The 19,957-nt window shown below is 37.4% G+C and overlaps 1 protein-coding gene across 3 annotated transcripts in view; it reads left to right on the top strand.

Annotated features, from left to right (window-relative positions):
• Positions 1-1,969: 1,969 nt before the first annotated feature.
• LOC126754739 (transcription factor E2f1) overlaps positions 1,970-19,957 on the top strand; it is an 88,281-nt gene continuing 70,293 nt past the window's right edge. The window contains exons 1-2 of one of the 3 annotated variants that reach the window (XM_050466825.1): positions 1,970-2,047; positions 3,801-4,052. The gene's annotated coding sequence lies outside the window, so the exon portion shown is untranslated. Of the gene's footprint in view, positions 2,048-2,084; positions 2,148-2,528; positions 2,699-3,800; positions 4,053-19,957 lie in introns of those variants that run through there. The other 2 variants (XM_050466841.1, XM_050466832.1) reach the window with 2 other exon arrangements.

Below are 19,957 nucleotides of genomic sequence, written 5' to 3'. Positions count from 1 at the left end.
TTATCTATATGGTTGACTTCTAATAAAAGGCAATAGCATGCACATTTATTTATAAAAAAATTTCATATTATTAACTAAAACAATTTGTGCAGAGATTAGGTACAAACTTTAATTTTGAGTTGATACAATTTAATTTTGATTAACATTTTGAAAACCATACCATTTTTTATTTAATGCATAATAGCGTTTTATACCTCAAATGTTTGTTCATTTTTTAAATTATTTTAATATTAATTTCTCGTTTTTCGGAGATTTTTTCATGCTCGTAAATCCCGTTAAAGTTTCAAAATCTATTACTATAGTTTTCCTTTCTTTCTCACATATTCGCAACAGCTGACCGCATCGCAACTTTATGTTGTCATTATCTCGATTTCTTTTGGTGATATATTCGTAAATATTTACATTTGTGCACTAGGTGTTTTTGACAGTATCATAAGAGATTTGATCAAGTTATATTATAAATTATTTCACATAAAACTAAAAATAATTACAATAAAACGTATAAAATTTCACTAATATGTTATTAAAAAGTTGGACATTTTTTTTTGATAAATTTTCAATAAAAGATATGTACAAAGGCATCCATTTCACCAATTAACATTCTGCTCCTTGATTTACTTACTGTCTCTAATTGTTTAAGCCAATGATTTTACCAAAATTTTAACTGGGAAAACAATTGCATTCATCTTGTATTCCCAAATTGATTAGGTTTTTTTAACATTGCTTATATGACTTTATACGAATATTAGTTTTTTTCAGAGGTAGAGAATCACAGCTGTTTTGCTGTCTGTCCGTGACCGGTGTTGTTTCGCTAATGCAGAGAATATAAAAAGATATATTGGGGCACTCTTTTAACACATGTACTGCAAAGGGGATGCAACCGGTGAGCATTCGTCTTCTATCACGCTCACACTTCTTCAAGAAATAAATTAAATGAATGAAACATCCACAGCGACTTTTGCGACAGCGATTTACATTTGACAAGTGTCAAAATGTAAACAACAACACAAGCGACAACAAAAACGAATTGTTTGTTGTTGCGGCTTTTCGAAAATTCATCGCAAAGAGATATCCGTAAAAGCAGCGATATCAACGGGGCAACAACAGCAGCAGAGACAGAGCAAAGCAGCAAAGTGTATGACATTTGAAACAGCAGCACTAGTTTGGTGGCAGCGTGGTATGTGAATTGTGTGTAAAAAAACTCAAGTAAAGTAATAAATATCAAAAAAGTCAGAAAGTGTTTAGTGAAATTTAGCTAAAATCTAAGCAGTACAGGAATTATAGGAGCGTACATCGTCCCCTGTGGAAGGGATTTAAGTGCATGCAAATTCCATTATAAAATATGGCCACTGTCGCCACCACCTTCCGGAAATGCGGCATGTAGACCAATTGGTCGTATTAGATATTTCATTCTAATGAGTTAAATACAATAAAACAGGCATATTATTTAGAATATACTCAAATTGGTTAAAAGCAAAAAGCAGTTTTTCAAAACGTTAAAACGTGCCAAGTGTTGAATTGGATAGTTGGGGCAGAGTAGGCACGAGGAAAATTTTGTAAAAGAACGAGAAATGTTGGACGGACGAAAGCGAAACGCGAAAAGTGAGCAGAGCCCAACAACACCGATGAACGAACGAAAATTATTTCGTACGATTTTTGATGGAAGTTGTTGGTGGCTTTAGGTTTTGTTGGTACTTTGCGAGTGTAGTCTGACAATGACAGCGGCTGGCAACCCGCTTTAGTGCTATGTGGAATTCCAAATTTTCGTTATATTCCTCTACCAGCCCCACAGCAATAAGAAAAAAAAACAAAAAACCACCTAACGACCAAAGCATCGGTTGTTCGATTTCGACGTCGACGCCGACATCAACGTGTATGGTACGTAAAATACACACATTTGTGAATGTTGAGTGGAGAAGTGAGTGAACGGTAAGTCCACAAAGTGGAAGAGAAATAACCAGGCAGCCACGAAACGAATTCGTTGGATTTTATTCGTTTGCAGTGAAAACGCAGTTGAAACTCATAAGATTCTCAAAAATAGAAAATTGTAAACGAGTTAGCAATCAAAAAATATTAATATATTTTTACTTAGTTTTCATAATTATATAAAAATAATGTAACAAGTGTTGTACTTGCGGTAAAATCGGGTGTGTTTATGACATATGACTTGTACATATCCTCTTGAAATATGCATTGTACAAATGCGCCAACAAAGAAATTGATTTACGTTCCCTAACGTACATGTGAACAAACACGCATAGGTGTGTGAGAACCACTGACCGCTGATTGCAACTTCGTTGGGTGGAACGGGAAGTTGCTGGTCACTCACTGCATATCGTTGGATGCTCGTTTTCAAGACACTCATTCCTATAATGATTTTTTAGCGGCTAAATTTCTCTGGTTTAGTGTCATTTAAGGATAAAAACGTCGAATATAAATAATCTTCCGGCTCCCCATCTTCTGAGTACAATACTTATGTAAATACAGAGGACTAAAAAGTACAACGTCGTCTGTTATCGCAGTAGCATCGGTTGCTGACGACGTTTTCAAAGTACATACATAACTGCAAAAGCAGCCAACAAGATTCTAGTAAAACGCAACCGAATACAGCCGAAGCGCACGGCCAATAAATTAGCAATTTGGCAGTTTAAGACATGGATAACGTTAAGAACAAATGTGTGCTAAATAAAATTCATACGTGAGCGAGTTGCATTGCTACTGAAATATTTGTGTTAAACTACGAACGTATGTATGTACATATGTATAAACATATGTACGTATGTATATTATCTTATGTTCACACGTGGCGGCACCCACATACTTATTTGTGAGCTTTTAAGAGTGATAATACATTGACGCATGCTAATGCAACATATTCGGAAGTTAGTGATTGTAACCGTTGAAGCGTTAGGGTTATCGTAATGCATTTTGTGATTTTCATGGTGTTTTTCAGCACTTATTTTTGTGATTGCTGCGTTGTCATGCATATGTGTGCAGCTAACCTGCCTCCATTCCAGTCTGTAGCAGCAACTATAGGTTCTATTCAATTGCTTTGCGAAATTTTAACAAAATAATCTGACCGAATAACGCAATCAAAAGAGTGCCAGAAAGATCGGGGACATAGAAAACTTATTCAAAAGCGCACACAGAGGTAGCACGAATATAATATAAGGGAAAAAAGAAATACGCGATTGGCTCGAAATCGAATCAGAATCATCATCGCATTATTGTTGGTCGACGTCGTTCGCAGTCGGCGTAGTCGAGCTGTGCTGCTACCGCGTCATTTGAAGTTTCGCAGTTAGCGCCGCTGCCAACGTCGACTTAGACGTCTTGATTGCCTCACTCCGTTTCTTGTTTCGCATCATATTTGATATTTTCAGGAACCACTTTTCCCCACAAATAATTTATTTTTAACGTTTAATATTATATGAGCTATTCATTTAGACCAATTTGGAATTTAAACTCTGATTTCGGTATATACATATTTCCCCTCCCCCTTTTCTATAATGATGAACTGTGTTTTTAATAATTGCCAACATTACTCAGATTAAATATGGTGAAATCAATTAATATAAATATACAGATGTATATATGTATGTAGGTCAAGAAATGTTAATAATTGCTAGTTAAAACAGTTATTAAATTTGCATCTACTCTAGTTGTCTTAATATAGTGTACTTATTCCTACATACATACATATGTATGTACATATATACTATGTAAATAAAACAACTAGAAGTGAATTATTTGAGATTATTCTGCAAACATATTTCTGAAAATATTTCATTAAAAAATAACAGTGAAAGAAACAACGAACGCAAACAAAAACTATCGCGAGTTAAAATTTGAAATTATAAAATATTCATATTTATGTATGTGTTAATTTTCTTATGAAAATTTAATGTAATAAATATATAAGACCATCAGTTCAAAGTATTGAGTGCAACGAGAAAAAAATTCAGAAAAAAGGGTTTATGCTGTCATTAAAAGAAGCAAATTATCAATACTCTGGAACACTAAGTGATTTGAATTTTGGAATACAATATTAGAAGGTAATTTAAAACCACTACTTTTAATAGCTCTTAGATATATATACTTATGTACATATCGTCACGAAAAATGCAAAATAATGTATCATAAAAAAATGTTAAATTGTATGTTCTTTATTGATTACGATTCACTATATTAAATTGCATACATACATATGTATACAACGTCTTCTGCTATCAGATATAACCAAGTTATAAGGAAAAGTGAACGATACAGTCATGTATGTTTTTTACGCGGGTGTGGCTTCACTCACTACTTTGATGACAAATGCCTATATACTTAGTCCTGCCATAAGTTCTGTTACAAATTTAGACCGTTATAAAAATTTTGCTATAATACATTTTTATTTAATTCGGCATAGTATATTAAATAAGCGATGTCCAAAATTGTATCCAAATTGATCACCTTTTGCTTTCACAACAGTTTCTGTTGGTATTAACGACGCTGCTCGAACCTAAAATTTTTGAGACTCCAAATTTCTGTGTGTTGTTCGCCAACTTTGACCACAAAATGCAGTCCAATAGCTTCGAATTTAGAGTTTCAGATGCCTAATCATCTGCAGCTATGATGCCAGGAATTTTGCTTTTGAGCTTCTACTGATAGTTTTTGTCTTGTGCGAATCCTGCAGAATCTTGCTGAAAGGTCAATGCTTTCCTTTGATGAAAGTATTGCTTAACTGCTTTACCACGCCTTCTAAAATATCCTGCTGGAGTACTTTTGTCCTGGTTTCAACTACTTTTTCAAAGATGTGAAGAGGTGTAATGTCTTTATGAAGGACTTTCCATCAAAGCATTACAGCAGCTGGATATTGACCATGTTCAACCTTTGGAATAATAGTTTTTGTGTCTTTGAAATTTTTTTGGGAAGATTTTGCCGTTTCGCTTATTAAAAACTTCTTTCACACTCCCTCTTGACACTCGAAATAGATATATCTACCAGATATCTATATCTCTTGCCATAAGTTTATGTTTTCTAAGGAGATTTTTGTAGTTCAATTGGTTCGAACCACGCGGGGACGTCCACTTCTCTTTCTATGATCAACCGTAGACGTTTGGAAAACGATTAATTGTGCGGTAAACTAACATTTTCACTAAAAAAAAAAAGAATTAGTCATCTGCGAAAACAAAAGGTTTGGTTGTAAACTTGGCCTACTCACGGTCATTGCTTGAGTCGAAAATTATGGATATCATTTTTATTTTTTTTTGTAACTTTTGGTATACGCATACCTTTAACGGTTGTGTAGAAAAGGGTAGCCAACAAGTTTATGCCGTCTGGCAGCATTCCTGCATGGTCACAGCAGTATACTTGTTTGAAATTGAAACTTGTTAGCAAAATGAATTAGCGTATTCTTATACTACTTATGGAATTATTTAATAAATTTAAATTAAAAATCGTGCATTTTATATACATATAGTACATTCAGACATACACATATGTATGTATATACGACTGAAAAATAAATTTATTTACATACATATGTGTGTAAAGTCAGAAGAAATGGTTATTTGCTAACATTTCAGTCGTCGGAAGTTGCGAAATTACATATTAAATTTTTCAAAAAACTATCGCCCCAAAATACAGGCCAGGAATCAGGAAACCAGGTCAAAATAACTCCCCTACATTTTAAAAATCGGAAGTGGTATGATTTTGGCACAGCTGTTTAATGTGATACAAGTATTGCTTTTGCTATTCCCGCCTTGGTGTTAATGTTTTTGCTTTTTAATTAGAACTTGTTTAGTTCGTTCATATATTTAGTTTAATTATTGTATAAATTACTTAATTAACATATTTTTTAGTTTTTTTTTTTGGCTTTTGTAGATTTTCGCCACGTCACAGTTTGATGACCCGTTAATACATATGGACACGTGTGTGTGTGTTAGTGCATACACATTTCTGCATAACTACGAGTTGACTTTGATTTTGTCCAGTGGGCAGCATTTTTCCTGGCTTCGGCCTCGTCGCTGATCTCGGTTTTCTACCTCGTCATCGCTTTTCGTAGCTTTGATAATTCCATAGCATTCGACTCCGCTTCAGTTCTACATGTACATATGTATGTATGTACGTATGTTTGAGGCATACTCATAACATATGTAGCTTCTATACATATGTATACAGGGTCTATCAATAAGAATGACATGAAGTTTTTTGTTAGTCAAATCTGAGCCATTTATGATTTGAACAAAATGTTGACCACACCTCCGTTTGCATATGTCCACCCGTTTTCGCCCATTTTCGATGACCTGTTGCAGCATTTCGTCTATAGTGCACGGAATATTGTCTTCGAGCTCCTGGAGCGTTGTTGTTTGATTGGCGAAAACCTTTAACATACCCCCAGGGGAATAATCCTGAGGCGCCTATATCTGTTAAAATGCTCGCTGTTGATGTTAACGACTTTTTCTGCCTCATTTAGAAAGAAATAAGGTCCGTGAATACAGTTTGCAACGTTTGTGGTGTTGCATTTGCGTTCTCTAAACCAGGTGAGGATTTGACTTAGCCCAATAGCCACAATTTTGTTTGTTGACAAAGCCATTAAGCCAGAAATGATGATTTTCGATGACAATCGTCGTTGACTCCCATTCTAAAACTTCTAAACGTTAGATCTCCTAAAGTACCATACAGCCCTTGGCCAGATAAAATCCGGGTCGATTTCGGTAACGAAGAACCGGCTGTTGTGGGAATTGTCCTTTACTCAAATCATTTCCTGCGCCCAATCGACAATCCAGACATCGGAGAGAGACCCAACTGTGGAGAACGACGTTGAGCCGACCGATTCGGATTCGCCTCAACACTGGTCTGAACGGCCGCGATATTTTGTTGTAAAGGGTACTTAATACCCGTTAGAATGGTAAGGATTAGATAAGTGGTCATCGACGTCATCCAACAGTAGGCCCAAGAAACGTACTGTTTCCACAAGGTCGGACCAAAGGGAAAAGGGTGTCAGATGTGTACGGTTAGCAGGACATGCAAAGAGGTGGCTAGTGTCATGCGGAGACTCATTGTACGCTGCAGCGATATTGTCTTCACTAATGGTTTTCTTTGACGGAGAAGAGGCACACTATCTCGCAGACTATAATCATTTTCGAATATTGAAAGCGGGCTCAGAAAGAGCATTATGACGACTCTTACAGTAGCTACCGGAGAACGCGAATTTACGTAATGGTATTGGACTGAACACACTGACGAAATTTGACAAAAATCCGTAAACAAACTGTCCTCCACGAGCTGATCACGGCAACCCTCTTGGTAGACCCTGTATGTACATACATATATCTACATAGTCTTCCATCGTCATCGGCTTTGTTACTTCGCCCTGCAGACTTGATTTGGTTTGCTCATTCGAGAATTTATTGTTGCTGCTTGTTGTTGCTACACCGCATGTCGTAATATTAGCCAGTTAAACTATTTGATGGCGTTGCCATTGCCTTTGCTGTAATACCTATGCACATATGCATGTATAATTGTTTTTAACCTTGCTTTATCTGCTTGGTTCGCTATGGTTTTCAATTTATTTTGGCTCTGTCTTGTGTTAACGCGTTATATGCAGTGTCTTCTGCTTGCCATAACCGTCGGTCGACAAATTTAATTTTTTGCGAAGTAGTTGCATACCTGTATATTTACCACTTAAATATGACAACTGCAATCGTCAATGTAATAAGTTGACTGAGGCTACATCAAAAAACTCCTAAAAAACCAAAAGCTGCGATAGGGTCGAAGATGATTCTGAAGCTCGCTGAGTTTAGAATCATCTCAATTGAGCGTATACTTTACGTAAATAATATTAAAGCTTTCACACAAGCTTTGCACTAATTCAAGTGACATTGATCGAAATGTTAGCTTTCGTCATCGAACAACTGAAAATCGCTCAATCTGTGCGCCTCCGTGCCGGTGGTATGTGACCATAATTAAGTATCATTAATGTCATTGAACTCTTATAACGTTCGTCGTTGTTCCAATGTGGCGAAACTGGTTCTGGAAAATAATCGTTATGTGCGAATCACGTCTGCACACCGTTAATTTTTCGCAATTGAACATAAATCATAAGATTTTAGAATAAAAAAAAAACATTTCGCTCACTGGCTTGTTGCATTGTTACCACATTTTCATTTGCACATATTGCTTACTAGTTATCTTCTGTATACATACATACCATATACATACATATGTATATATGTATGTGTATTTCCGTTATGTGTGTTTCATACGATTAATATTGAATTTATTTTTTATTTTTTTATGAAAAACAAAATATTTTTAAATGTATAAAGCAAGTAATGCTATTTCCGCAAAGCGTAACAGTGAAATTAAAAGTGAAGTAAGGACATTAAAGTATAAAAAACCAGAAATAATGTTAAATACGGCCGCACCGAAGGCATAATACCCCTCATAGGTATCTTTTTTATACCACAAAAGGTTCTAAAAAGATATTTTCATGATTTTGAACGGTCAGTTTGTATGGCAGCTATATGTTATTAGTCCAGTCATTATAGTAAGTTCACCTCGGAATTCGATATACCCATTTATATGTCTGTAAATACTTGTATATTGACACCCTAAAATTGTCTCAAAACCTACATTTGGTAGGTATATCGAATTCCGAGATTCTTACCTAATTTAAGCTTAAATGACTGGACTAATAGCTGTCCGATTCGAACAAAATCTTCGGAGATTATAGCGCTGCTTGGGACAATAGTTTATAGCAAATTTCGTGAAGATAACTCGTCAAACGAAACAGTTTTCCATGCAGGCGCTCGATTCTGATCGTTCAGTTTGTATGGCAGCTATATGCTATAGTAGTCCGATTCGAATACAATTTTGGGAGTTTATGACGTTGCTTTGTACAAAAAATTATGGCAAATTTCGTGAAGATATCTCGTCAAACGAAAAAGTTTTCCATGCAGGCGCTCGATTCTGATCGTTCAGTTTGTATGGCAGCTATATGCTATAGTAGTCCGATTCGAATACAATTTTGGGAGTTTATGGCGTTGCTTTGGACAAAAAATTATGGCAAATTTCATGAAGATATCTGGTCAAACGAAAAAGTTTTCCATACAAGCGCTTAATTCTAATCGTTCAGTTTGTATGGCAGCTATATGCTATAATGATCCAATCTGCACAAATCCTTTGGAGATTCCACTATTGCTTTAGAAAATAACCCTTGACAAATTTCGTGAAGATATCTGGTCAAACGAAAAAGTTTTCCATACAAGCGCTTGATCCTCTTCAGGCTAAAACACACAAGCACGAAAGCACAATGACTGAAACGAGTTGAATGAGATTATGCGATTAATGCTATTTTTAACGCTTGGAAAAGGACTACGCTGCGGTCTGACGTTGCTGTTGTCACACACTTCCGAATGCCTGCCCATGTTGTCGTTGCTTTTATGTCTGTTTGTGTACTTGCATTGCCCACTTTAATGATCGCCCAGTGCGTAGCCCTGCGGTCACGGTCCAGAACAACGGTTGTACCTTTATTTGCTACCTATGTACATATGTATATCATTTGTGTACTTAGTTTCTACTCACTTTGCGCTCCTTGAATGAAAGACAACGCTTGTGTCCAAGCAACCGATAGCTTATATTATTTAGTAAACGTGACTGCTACTCTGCCGAGCTATGCTGATAGCAACACGGACGCCCGCGCATGCTATTCGAGGACTTTGTACCTCGCCATGCTAATTCTGCAGCGATATGCCATTGCATTGCTTTACTAGTTGTTGTAACTGGTTGCATTTGCGTTGATATACATACATACATACATACATACATATATACATGTTTGTGTGTGTTTTCTCGAGCGTGAATGGCTTCTTCAGTGGTCGCCACTTTATTTCTGAACATTGCAAGTGTTTGCTCCAAATAGGCGTTGACGTTGCTGACATACTGTCACTCGACGCACCACAGCTCATATGGGTCAGACACTGCCACTTGTGTGTCCTACTTAAGATTAAAAACCATATTCATACGTTCTTATTTTTTCACTTTTGCGTACTAAGTATATGTGTATATATATTTCGATTTCTTAACAGTATTTTTCTAAAATTATAAATATACTATTAAAATTTATGGGTTCACATATTTAGCAAAGGAAGTGTGCCACAGCGTCTCCTCTAACACTCTTAACGATTTCTAATCTATGATAGTTTTAGTAAACACTCCCATATTGGAAATCTTTGCAGCTTAATTAGATTGACTCTATGCCAATTTACTTTATACTCAATAACATTCAATATTTAAAGCAAATGGTGTGCAGTTGTTGCCCTTTGAGAAGTGTTTTTGTGCAATATACCCGAGAATTTGCGGGCATATAATCTATTTCGTTCATTGCTTAGTTTGATAAGTACGCTAGTTTCAAGTAGTCTCCACTTCAAATGTGTCTTTGGCTTGAAAGAGTTTAGACATCTCTGATTGACATACTAAAAATACTTATTTATTCTTGCGAGAGTGAGATTATGTAATGTCATCAGAGAATTAGTTCTCTCTCTTGCTTTTTTAGTGTCGAAATGGATTGACGAGAAGAATTTATTGCAAACTTCTTCTTCTTCCTTACTAGCGTAGACACCGCTTACGCGGTTATAGCCGAGTTAACAACAGCGCGCCAGTCGTTTCTCCTTTTTGCTATGTGGCGCCAATTCGAGATATCAAGTGCAGCAAGGTCCTTTTCCACCTGATTTCTCCAACGGAGTGGAGATCTTCCTCTTATTCTGCTTTTCCGGCGGGTACTGCGTCCAATAGTTTCACAGCTGGAATGTTTTCATCCATACGGACACTGCTTCCAAGATAGACGAAATTGTCTACAACTTCGAAGTTATGACTGTCAAAAGTGACGTCAGAGCCAAATCACGAGTGCGACAACTTCTTGTTTGATAAAAGATATTTCGTCTTGCCCTCGTTCTCTATCAGACCCGTTTAATTCGCTTCCTTATCCAGTGTGGAGAGAGCACAACTAACGGCGCAGTTGTTGAGGCCAATGATATCATTATCCAGTAGCTGTACACTCTTATAATTTCTCGATTCAGCTCTGCAGCTTAAATTACTTTCTCCGGTAGTAGATTGAAAAAGGCGAACGTTAGGGGGTCGCCTTGTCTGAAACCTCGTTTGGTATCGCTCGGCCTTCCCGATCCTGACGAAGCTTTAGGTATTGCTCAAAGTCAGTTTACACTGCCGGAGATACCAAATTCAGAGATAGCGACATAAAGGCAGCTCCTTTTCGTGCTGTCAAAACACTAGAATAACGTATAACAGTAAATTCTGAGTGATACACAACCATTCGTTTGCCAGTTGTCTATCAAGAAATCAGCAAAACTAGCCGTCATCCACCCTATTGTCTTGACTTACCACCGAATTGATTCTCGTACATTCCAATATTAATTGCTAAGCATTTCCAAAAGGCTGCTGTAATAGTAGCTAATTTAAAAATAATGAAAGACAATAATTTTTTCGTATAACTTACCACTCATTACTCGCCTATTCTAGAATTAACACCTGTCGCAATGAGTGTAAAAGATCAATAATTATCATAGCATCAGCATCAGCAAGTATCCCTACTATCCAAAGACTTGCGCCAATCAAACCAGTTAAAAATGCTCTACCGGAAGGGCAGCAATTAAGGACGAATAGTTTCCGAAGTGAGGTATGATAAGGATAAGGAAGAATGTTGCAGGCACACTGGAAAAAGCGTCCGAGCACGACTAGCCACAAGCCAAGGCAGATGTTGTTAGCAAACAGTGACAGACAACTAGTGCCACCAACCGGGTACTAAGCGTTAATAGGAAAAAGAATAACAAAAGGGAGGGCCACTTACACGAATAGCAACAAAGTCACCGGGACGGTGATGGAAGAAACAGAAAAAGAAAGGTGGAGTTTACAACGCAACAAAGTAAATTATGGTAAAGCGGGCAGGTGTGGAGCAAATAGATCCATTTGACGCCGTACAACTGTACTACAATAATTGAACTATGCACATCTTATGTGAGCTAACAATCTTCCTTTGCTTTGTTGTGGCAGGCAACTGTACCCTCGCAAGACACGTTTGTAATACAAAAAGGTGAAAGTAATCAAATGTGTGTGGAGGGTGTCGATGCTGTAATGCCAAGCATCCTGCGAAAATGCATAAATTCAACAATACTGTGCGCTGCCGTTTTCTTTCATAATCAGCAAAATTTATGAAGGTTACAAAATTGTATTGGGTCGGTCGGGTAAGACGAAGTAGATGAAAAAAATATGCATAACATTTTGCGCAAATTTTGGAAATCTTATTTAATATTTGTATAAAAAAAGGCAGCTGCTTGTTGAATGTAAGATCAATAGGTCATATAAAATATAGGCATATGTGTTTGATTGAAAAGCGTAGTTCATGCGTATCTATTGCAAAATTATAAGGTACAACTGAAAATAAGTAAAAAAAATTGCAAATGCCTACACTATGAACCATAATTTCGATTTTAATTAATTACAAACGCAAATCATTACTTTTAATGAGTTTTATTTGAGTTTGAAAGGAATATCATGCCGGTTTTCCCATTGGTATTTGATAAGTTTCATCATTTTATAGCGACTTACTTTATTCTTATTCTAAGAAGTTGAAAGAATCATCTTCATAGGCCATGACTAGTAAGAGTTTGTACTTTTCTTCAATAAAATTTAAGATTATAGCACATGTAACACTTTCTGTAATTCTACGAAACACTACCTGAGAAAAGGCGAACGGTATAAAAACAGAAAACTCCGAAAGCACGATGAAATCTTAATTGCGATGCAATCATAGTGAAGCCACTTATTCCTGAATATAGTGAAATATTGTATAGTAGTTGGTTGGTTAGGTAACGCTATATTAGGTGGTCATTTGGGCAGCTTAGAACGCCTTTACCTTAAACTGCTATATTATAGATTATAAGACCCTTACAAATCGACACAGTGCTTTGAGCCTGTCACAAATTTGTTGAGACGGCTAAGGTTCGTTTCTGCTATATCTCCTGGTTCGCCGACAGATTGACTTCTGAGATGTTTCAACATCAGACTTGCAAAAGCTTGATAATGGAGGAAAAAGTGTCTGAAATTTTAGTCTTATCGCATGTCTGCCTGTTGGACAATGTCTATTAAGAGCCCCTACTATTGTGACAAGATGAATTTTGCTAAGCGCAAGTAGTTCAAAAGATCTCCTGTATTCCACACTAGGTCAAAAGGATTTTCCAGTCGCACAGAACAAGTCGTCGACCAGCGTCTGATAAGCGCATGCGAGGTTCATTGGTTCAATGCTAAAACGCAAGCTGCTAATGGAGATCCAACTCGAACCCATTTCAACGTGAGATGGGCAAGGGTACAAGTAATTCCGCTATGACCAGATACCCAAACAAATCTGATGATGATGATCATATCGCTAACAGTGCCGCTTTGCTGTCAAAGTGTATGCTGACTTCCCTAAAAGTGGCTACTTCGTAGCAGGACGTCTACCGCCACCTTAATAGCCGACACTTTTGCCTGAAGAACACTACTGTGGTCCGGTAGCCTAAAGCTAAGATGGACGGACAGCTCCTTACAGAAAGCGGCGCCTTTTCTCCATCGACTTCTCCTAAGACGGACGGACAGAATCCTTAGGGATATTAAATTATCTGAAAATTGGCATAGACTTTATACTTTACTTATCCCACAGGAAAACATCTAACGGTGTGATATTACATGATCTTGGTGGTCAATCGACCGGCCCAAAACGTGAATTTATCTATTCACCGAAGTGTTGTCTCCATAAATCCATTGATTGATGCGATGTGTGTTAAGTGGCACCGACTTGTTGAAACCAAATGTCGCAGAGATCACGAGCTTCAATTTCAGGCATGAAATAGTCGGTTATCTTCGGCATAATTTTTGAAAAAATATGGACTGATGGTTCCACTGACCAACAAACCACACCTAACCGTTGTTTTTTTCTGGATGAAATGACAGCTCTTGAATCTCTTCAGGTTGCTCTTCGTCTCAAAGGCGGTAACTTTGCTTGTTTACATACCCATTGTACCAGAAGTGGGCCTCCTCGCTGAACAAAATTTAGCTCGAAAACGTCGGATCTTCTTGCTTTCAATTAAGTCGTTCCATACGTCAGTCCGAGTTGCGAACGGCACCGAATCGACTCTCCACGGTCTTCGTGTACACTCTCAGCTACGACTGCTTTATTTTCTTCACTGTGCTGTTCGTGGTCGAATATTATCCAATAATGGATGCTGGGTCTTAAGATGGGCTCAGTAGGTCGATTATGTTGACCATAAGTTGTGCGAAGCGTGCGAAACATATCTTTTACGGAACGTGAATTTTCGTAATAAAGTCAACGATTTGTTAACGTTGTTCAGGCCTAAGCCTTTTCATGATGAAATGCCAAACAATACTGAACAAAAATAGCATGACAACTTGACACGACTCACGCGTTATCTGTAAAAAAAGATGATTGAAAAAAGTACCTCTACTTGGATCACAGGTTGTATATAAGGTATTTCACCTTATCCAGAGGTTGATAATGTGAGCCTCCGAATGAGGGACCTGACTAGGATCTTATAGCTACTGGTAAATAAAACTTTTTCAGTAGTAGTAAAAGATAATTGATATTTTAAAGAAGGTCAGCGTTCGTTATATGAATATTACGTGTAAATTCGAAAAAAATTGCTTGATGAAAAATAATCTTCAAGTTACAATTCAGACTCTTTCGATCGCATAAAAAATTATTATTTTCATGTGTGTATTTTTTAAGCATTTAACAACAACTATATTTTTGGACCCGTAATGAGCAGACTATGATAATCTGAGATTGTTTCTTGTTGCAAAATGCATTGAGCATTAAATCTACTTTAGTGACACAAGTTTCCCGAAATTATGGGTTTTATCCTAAAAATAAAAATTATACAAAACAAACAATCACTACGAATTTTGTATTTAACTCGCTTACCAAACCAATTGCCGCGAATTATTGCCTGCTTGTCTGCATTCTCATTGTTTGCTGCGAAGGCACGGTCTGCACGTCTGTTGAGCGTATTCCGTACAATGCCAACGCAGAGTCAGCGCCGTTGTCGCGCAAAAGCCATATAACTCGTAGTAAAATAATTGCAACACGCTGCAAGAAAGCATGTGCAGAGGCATTGAGATTGCCAGACATTGGCTGGGGCAGAGCAAGTCGAAAGCTGCAGGCTAATGTGTCTTACTCATACATAAACACGTTAGTTTATTAGTGTTTGTGAGTGCTGTCGATTCTGCTCGTGGTGTCGCCTCTTCCGCCCCTTTAAGGCGCCCGCGCACACAAAGTTGTTGCGAAAATTCCCGGAATTTTGTGTAACCACACACACATACACAGACAACCGTACACACGCTGCTTTTAAGCAGTAATCCATGTAGCACCAGCTGAAATCTGTGAAACATTTGCATGTGCCGTACACGAAATGCTCACTTGAAACAGAAATCAAATAACTCTTTTTGCCTTCTTGTAATTACTAAGCGTAGCCCGTTGCTGCTGCCGCCCGGCTAGTCTCGCGTACTTGTGCTGGTTTGTTTCCTTCTTCGGTCATTATCCTTTGTACGTGCTGATTTCTATTTATTCTTATTGCTATTCTCACATCCTGCGCATTTGAATACCCAACCATGGGAGCGCATATTCCGTTTTTCTGTTTCTGAGTGCTTGCCATAGTGTGGATTTTTCTCATTTCATATTTAAACAAGTTCACCTTTTATTCGTTTCATTTTCGTATTCCCATGTCAATAGCGCAGAACGTCTGAAGGGGCGGTCGTATAACTCCAGCATCTAAATCAGACTGCCTAAGTTTCTCACACTTGTCGTTCTGTAATTTATTATTTGATGTGAATATTAGATATGCATATATGTACATATGTATGTATTAAGATTTTATATTTCACATATGTATGTTAGAACTCATATTCAATTCATATATGTATGTATTTCTTACTGATATATTATTATTGAGAGTGCGTTTGTGGCTGGGTCCACTTCAAGGAAAATCAAAATTTCACAAAATGCAACCTTACAACTCCTCTGCTGCCAACAGCTGGTACCTTCTTGCATATACAAGGTTTGCCGCAAAAGAAACAGGACTGTTAAAAAAAACAACAAAAAATTAATATTTTTCAAAAGTTATATTTTTTTATTCAAAGTAGTTTCCTTGTGCTTCGATACAGCGTTTAGCCCGGTCAATTAGCATTTCAAATGAGTGTTTAAGGTCATTGAGAATATCGGTCGTCGCGTTTTGGATAGCTGAAATGTCCTGAAACCAGTGGCCTTTCATGGGCAAATGAAGTTTTCCAAATAGGTAAAAATCACAGAATCCCAGGTGGCCAGGTGGGACGAACTCTCGGTGTACAATACCCTCGGAATCGTAAAAACAAATCAGCATTGTCTTTATTTTTGATTTCCGAAGACGACCGACTTCTGATCGTCACAGAGGTCCTCACGACTTTCTTGGAATCGCTTAAACCACTCATGCACATTACTACGGGATAGGCACTGATCACCATAAACTTTTTTCATCATTTGAAATGTTTCAGTAAACGTTTTCTCAAGTTTAAAACAAAATTTAATATTTGTTTTTTGCATTTTACGACCGATGACCAAAAGCTGCTGTCACTTTTTGATCGATAACATCGATTGTAGTTATTCAATTGTCTTAAAATTTTTACGAAATGTCAACAAGAGATCAAACTTTTTATTTCATATACCCACCAATAGGTGGCGCCACCAGAAACAGTTATATTTAAAAAGTTCTGTTTCTTTTGCGACATTCGGGTGACATTTTCAAATCAATATAACCCTAGAGATGGCAACCATTGATTGGTTTTTCTTTTAATACAGTTCGATATATTTGTCTGGTTTCCGTGGTCGCGCTTTCATAATGGTAATCACAATTTACTAATACAGGATATACCAATATTAACGCAAGATTTAAATTTTCCGCGGTCGCGCTTGCAGAAGTCCAGACGCTGAACCCAATTTTCGACGGATATTCGTACGAAGTTCATCAATCGTCGCTGGCTTGTTGGCATAGACCATAGACTTGACGTAGCCCCACAGGAAATAGTCTAATGGCGTCAAACCGCACGAACGAGGCGGCCAATTGACTGGGCCATTCCGTGAGATAACACGTTCACCAAACCTGGTTTTCAATAAATCGATTGTGACATTCGCTGTGTGGCTAGTGGCGCCGTCCTGTTGAAATCAAACATTGTCCAAGCCTATATCATCCAATTCGGGCCAAAATTATTTGGCTATCAGTGAGCGGTAGCGATTCACATTCACAGTAAGGTGCATAAAAAATTATCTTGATCATCACGGAAGAAGTACGGACGCCGCCGGCCCATAAACCGCACCAAACCGTAATTTTTTGATTCCCCACAACGACGTCACAGAGATGACCAGATGATTTGAGTCTTGCTTGCGGCAGCAATATTCTCTACACTACGGGTATTTCTTTGTCTCACTGGCAAGGGAAAATTTTGTTCTGTGCCTGTAGATTCAAGTTTTTCCAATACACGCTCAATTGTTGATCCGACAGAACGATTATGACGACCATTAATTGGACGTAGCGCTCTTAAAGTTGAGGCCACTGACTCCGAATTTCAGTAGTAAATTTTAATAATTTCGACTCGTTGGATCATATATCTTTCTACGATGTAATGGCAAACCCTACTGAAGAGAAATGTCAAAAGAGCGGAAAAAATATGGTGCCGTTTGATGTCCCTAACGGTCTACATTTGTAGCGTCTTTGTTGAAAAACCTCTACTTGATTTGTACTCGTTTTGCTTTGGCATTTCATAATGAACAGACTTACTCTGGAACAACGTTTGCAGATCATTTTTTAAATTTTTGTTTAGCGAAGAAGCTCTCTTTTGGTTTGAAAGAGTATGTAAATATACAAAAGTCATTGTTGAGACGCCGTTACATCCTTAAAAAGTCACTGATTAAAGTGGTCAAGGGCAGAGAAAATTTTCAAATCTGAAACCGCTAAAATGTTACAGTCAATGGGATATGCTATAGAGCCATGATTAATGTGTTCTTTGGGCCTGAATTTGAGTATGTTGATGTGAAGGTCCTTTGGTTCAAACCAGACTTTATCCATACAGCCAACGAAAGAATAAATTTATTGAAAGAAATAATAAATTTATTGAAAGGAACATTATCTCGCGTCGTGGGCCTATAACGTGGCCTACAAGATCGTGGGATTTAACACCTCTGGATTATTGTTTTTTTTAGGGTTATATGCTTACGCAGAGAAACCCGATACGATTGATGGCATACAGCGCCAATTGCTACAAATAGAGGCCGAAAATAGAGTCTCGTGACTGGAATTTATTCGTCTTTTTCCCTAAAAAGCTATTCAACTTTAGCATATCGCTTCCATACAAACTTACCGATGAAACTCAAGTCCTTGGATGGAAAACTTTTTAATTTGACAAGGTATCTTCATGAAATTTTGCATAGATTATTATCGAAGGCATCGCCACATACAAATTAATCATATTAAACAACTTTAACATATAAGGGCCATTTAAAATGACCGATTAAAATGAAAATAAAGATACTTTTATAAGTTTGAGCACAATTGTATCGTGTTCTATAGTATAGGTGTTCAAAGATTTTCATTAAAAATGGAAAAATCCTTAGACAGATGCATCTAGATGCAAAGTGAACGACAAAATGAACGAAATGAAAATTTTATACTCCATAGAAGTGCCGGGAGCCGCTATAAAGCGCGGCAGAATATTTACTTCCAGCACAAAAAAAACGCATAAAGTCACAGTTAAGGTACAAACACTCGCGAAGAACCACATTCGTAAGAGCTTGGAGCCCATACATACATACATATACAGGCAAAAATGCATATATACGAACATTGCAACAAAGCGGCGAGGGCGACGGCACACGAGAAGAAAGAATCCCACAGACGCGTCCGAAGCTTATGCACAGCAACAATTGCAGCAGCCGTCTACTGCGAAACAACAAAAATTGCAGCAATCATATATTGCAATGCGAGTAGAAAAAGTGCGCTGAGAAAGTAAACGAGAAACGCAACGACAGCGCATGGATGAAGGAGGACATTAGCCGAACACCGCAAAGTACGCCGAAGAGCCACTACAACTCACGCCTTAATAGCACACGCATTCTTGGTCTTGTATGCTTCAATATCGAACACAGATATTTACATTACACAATTTTGAAATAAACATAAAATACTGCATCGGCGCATTTAACATTACAACAAATATGCAAATTTCCACAGCTTGAAGTTATGGATATAACTTTTTCTTAATCATAATCCAGTTTCGCCCATTTACCGCATGCACTTGTAACGCAACCGCCATTGCGGGCATCGCATTGCAGCCACAACAACAATGGGTGCATCTTCGCCCCGATGCGAATTGAACACAAACAACACAATTTGATGTGCAATTGTGTGCTTTGAACTAACATATTGTTGTTGGTAATTCTCTTGTAATTAACAGACAAAACTGCCGGTGCATTTTATCACACATACACCGGCGGTGTGTGTGACAATGAGCAACAGATGAGAGAGAGTTTCTGCAACGACGGTTTGAGGTTGCCAGATGTTTTGTAAATAAAGTTATATTTTCAAAAGATTTTCGTAAATATTCCAGCCTTTGGAAAACTATTAATTTATACAATAATAAAATATATCGGAGGTTAAAACGATATATCAGTTTTGTTGTGGTATATTTGATTTGATGAAGTCATTTAAGGTTTTCATGTACGAGTAATAAAGCAATTAATTCATTACAAATTTTGAGCAACATTTGAGTAATATTTTGAGAAGGGTCAGCATAACAGACAAATGATTAATTTAAATTCAAAACACCAAATTTCATCGTTTACTAGTTGAGTATAGGTCGTGATTAATCGGAGGATTTG

Source organism: Bactrocera neohumeralis, chromosome 2 (assembly GCF_024586455.1).
Source record: "Bactrocera neohumeralis isolate Rockhampton chromosome 2, APGP_CSIRO_Bneo_wtdbg2-racon-allhic-juicebox.fasta_v2, whole genome shotgun sequence".
Classification (NCBI taxonomy): domain Eukaryota; kingdom Metazoa; phylum Arthropoda; class Insecta; order Diptera; family Tephritidae; genus Bactrocera; species Bactrocera neohumeralis.
This window is presented reverse-complemented; position numbering and strand designations above follow the sequence as displayed.